At 39.3% G+C, this 4,144-nt stretch overlaps 1 non-coding gene across 1 annotated transcript; it reads right to left on the reverse strand.

Annotated features, from left to right (window-relative positions):
• Positions 1–969: 969 nt before the first annotated feature.
• LOC121228374 (small nucleolar RNA R71) lies at positions 970–1,076 on the reverse strand. The gene has a single exon (XR_005925950.1). It is a non-coding gene; the product is annotated as a small nucleolar RNA R71 (small nucleolar RNA).
• Positions 1,077–4,144: the final 3,068 nt, after the last annotated feature.

Below are 4,144 nucleotides of genomic sequence, written 5' to 3' on the forward strand. Positions count from 1 at the left end.
TTCAGTTGTTTTCAGTCTCGAGAGAGATATTAACATAAACAAGGGATTTTTACGGATTAAGTCAAGTGAATAAATCATCTAGTTCAGAAGTAGTAAGTGAAGTCTAGGTGGGATTTTTTCCTTGGGTATTGTCTTCTCCATCGGTTTTCCAAAAGTATTTTCCAACTTTTATTTCTGTCGTGTTCTTAGTTAATTAAATAGTTAATTTTAGTTTAAAAACACCCCTTTAATTTTTAGGCTAGATAATAAAAAGATAGTAATTTACTAGTACTCTTAGTCTTGTGGATACGATATGACTTACAAAGTTACTAGTTTGTTTTGATAAGGTTTGAGATTTTATTTCTTTCTAATCTCCCTTTCTATTATGTTTGCTTCTGGAAGGAATCTCTAGTTTATGACTAGAAGGAACCCGTCAAGACTGTTGCTATTTGAAAGTGAGATAGAAAGCACAGCTCATAGAAATCGAAGGGAAATATGGCGAAGCCTACAGTATATAGAGGAAGAGCAAGAGGACGTGACCGATATACCTGAAGAGATGGCCAACAATCCGATTAATCTGCTACCTCCTGTAGTTGCTGCAAATCCAGTAAATCAGAATCCTGCTCCTCGTACTATGTATGATTATGCTAAGCCTACTTTAACAGGAACTTAATCGAGTATTTTAGACTGCTGTTTCTGTAAATAATTTTGAACTGAAACTAACACGATTAAATGATAGAACAGTTGGTTCAGTTTGATGGTTTGCAGGATGAGGATCCAAACACTCATTTAGCAAATTTTTTGGAATTCTACAACACCTTTAAGATCAATGGCATTTCTGACAATGCCATTCGCCTTCAGTTGTTTCCCTTTTCATTACGGAATAAGGCTAAACAATGGTTGAACTCGTTACCACGAGGGTCAATCACTACTTGGGAACAAATGACCGAAAAATTTTAGCTTAAATATTTTTCGGTGGCTAAAACAGCTAAATTGAGGAATGATATCTCTTCTTTTGTGCAAATGGATTTAGAAACACTTTACGATGCATGGGAGAGATACAAGGATTTATTGAGAAGGTGCCTTCACCATGGGTTACCTTTATGGTTACAGGTTCAGACCTTCAATAATGGTCTGAACCCCTCAACAAGGCAACTGATTGATGCACCCGCCAGTGGAACATTGAACAACAAAACACCTGAAGAGGCTTACGAATTTATTAAAAAGATGTCGCTAAACAACTATCAGTGGCAAGTCATGAGAACGAAGCTGACAAAAGCAGCCGGTGTTTTCAACCTCGACACGGTCACTATGCTATCTAACCAGGTAAAACTATTGAATAAAAAAATTGATGGTTTGTATGATTCTACTCAGGTACATCCAGTGATAAGGTGTGATGCAAATAGAGGGATACACAACACAAACTATCCATCCTTCAATTCCAGCACTGAGGGAGAACAAGTCCACTATATAGGTAACAATTCTAGACCTCAGAATAACCCTTATAGTAACACTTAATGTAGGTTGGAGGAACCATCCCAATTTCTCGTAGGGTGCTCAAGGGAATCAAAGACCACAACACCCTCCAGATTTCAACAACCACCTTACCAACAGGAGAAAAGTAAAACCTTGAGGAAATGCTTACAAAATTTATCTCGGTGTCAGAAACTCATTTTTAGAATACCAGATAGTACTTAAAATCAGCAAGCATCGATTCAAGGCTTAAAACTCAAATAGTTCAGCTTTGTTAACTTGATCTCTGAACGAACGCAAGGTCGCTTGCCTAGTAATACAGAAACTAACCTAAGAGAGTGACTCCATGCCATCATTGTGCGCGAAAAAGAAGGGTTAGCTGAACCTAAATCTGAAACGAGGCAAGAAGCTATGGTAAGATATGGTAACGTTGAGGTGAGTCATGGTACACAAAAGTCAGTAAGAAAAAAATATAAACCTCATGTGCCATACCTCAATGCGACAAGGAAAGACCACACAAACGAACAATTCAGTAAATTCCTTAAACAACTTAAAAAATTACATATTAACTTACCGTTTATTGAATCTGTTACGCAGATGCCAAACACAGTTAAATTTTTAAAGGAGCTTTTAGCAAACAAATGGAAGTTAGATGAGTCATTGCATGTGGAGTTAAATGTAGTTTGCTCAACTATTTTGCAAAACAAGTTACCCAACAAACTGAAAGATTCAGGGAGTTTTACGATTCCTTGTTTAATTGGTAGTTTGAATGTTAATATGCTTTAGCTAATTTAGGCGCAAGTATTAACGTCATGCCCTACAAGATGTTTAAGCGGCTAGGACTAGGGAAACCCAAACAAACTAGGATGAGCATACAATTAGCTGATAAAACTATTATATTTCCTAGGGGTATCGTTAAAGATGTGCTTGTTAAAATTGGCAAATTCATATTCACAATTGATTTTGTTGTCTTAGACATGGATGAAGACAGTGACGTACCCTTAATTCTAGGCAGACCCTTTTTAGCAACTGCTAGATCTATCATTGATGTTGGAACATGTGAAATTACACTTCGTGTAAGAGATGACACAATTATTCTCCAAACTCGTGATTCTATTAAAATGTCTAGTGATAGAGATGATATTACAAGTCATTTTGATGTGAGTAACATTACAACTCAACTCTCTATGTAGGAAATTCCTCGCAAAGACGTGATGGAGCCACAGTCAAACTCATTCAATACCAATAGGACGTCTCTTGAAGAACAAAGATTACAGATTGAGGAACTAGATGAATGGTTGACACAAGTTAAGGAGAAACCGATAGTACAAAGGGAACCAAAGTGAATCCATGACGAGCCTACAGATGAAACGAATCAATTTAAGGTTGGGGACAAGGTACTGTTGATGATGTAGACCCTCGTCTTATTAATTCTAAGCTTAATAGAGCAATTCCCTTCATGATACTAAATGTTTCCCATACGGTACAATCGAGGTAACTTATTCCAAATTCGACACTTTCAAGATAAATAGTACTTGTCTAAAAATGTGTTTTGATAAGATTAATAGCAGGAATGAGGAGTTCCAACTCCTCGACTCTCTATGACCAGGCAAATGAGAGGTAAAGTCGAGCTTAGACTCTAAATAAGTGCTTCTCGAGAGGCAACTCGAACACTAACACAACTAACTAGTTTATTTTATCTATTTTTCATATTTTAATACATGTATTGTAACCCACACGACCAGGACACATGGGCATGTCCTTGACCATGTGGAAACAGCGCTAAAAATTCTAAAGTATCGACATACACACGGTCATAAACTCAAGTCACACGGCAGTGCGACACGGCCGTATGAAACCTGGAGCTTACTTTTTTGAATTTTAAATAGGTTAGAGAGCCGCAAGGGAAAGGCCCACGATCGCGTGAGTGGCACGGTCAGACCACACGGGCATGTGAGATGTTACACGGGTGTGTGGGTGAGCCACACGAGCGTGGGAGAAGCAAAGGACATAAAACATGGTCGTGTGAACCACACAGCCTGAAAACATGGGTGTGTCCTAGGCCATGTGACGAATGGCATTCAATGTTCGCAATGAACACGGGCTAAATTCGAGACACACGGGCGTGTCACACGCCCGTGTGGCCCAACAAGGGGCCATTACACGACTGTGTCACCATAAAAAAAACCTTAGCCCCTTTCTTCATTCTTTTCTCTTCTCCCCCAAACTCCCTCAAACCCTAGCTGCCGCAGCTCTATTCCCCCCTCCATCCAACCACTGTTTGAGCCACCTAGCCTCGCCGTGTACTTTTCAACCCTTTGCGCATACACTTTCATCCCATTTTCTTCTCATTTCTCACTTATCCCTTCACCACTGACCAACATCGCCTCAAGCTTCCATCCCCACAACCCATCCCCACCACCGCACGCTTATCTCTTCCCCTTGTCACCTCTATCACCATTACAGAGTCACCGCCGCAATGCTCCCTGTAACATCCTGATTTTCGGGTTTTTCGCGATTCTTGATATTTTAAGTAAGTTTCTAAAATTTGTTATGTGATTATGGAATTCATAATTTGGGTATGTAAATGGGCTTATGGAAGGCCCATGAGTTGGCCAAAACCCGGTAGGTTTTTTTAAAATTTTAGACTTAGAAGTTAGGGGTTTTGGCGAGGTGCCCTTATATAGAGTTG

This window comes from Gossypium hirsutum, chromosome A04 (genome assembly GCF_007990345.1).
Source record: "Gossypium hirsutum isolate 1008001.06 chromosome A04, Gossypium_hirsutum_v2.1, whole genome shotgun sequence".
NCBI lineage: Eukaryota > Viridiplantae > Streptophyta > Magnoliopsida > Malvales > Malvaceae > Gossypium > Gossypium hirsutum.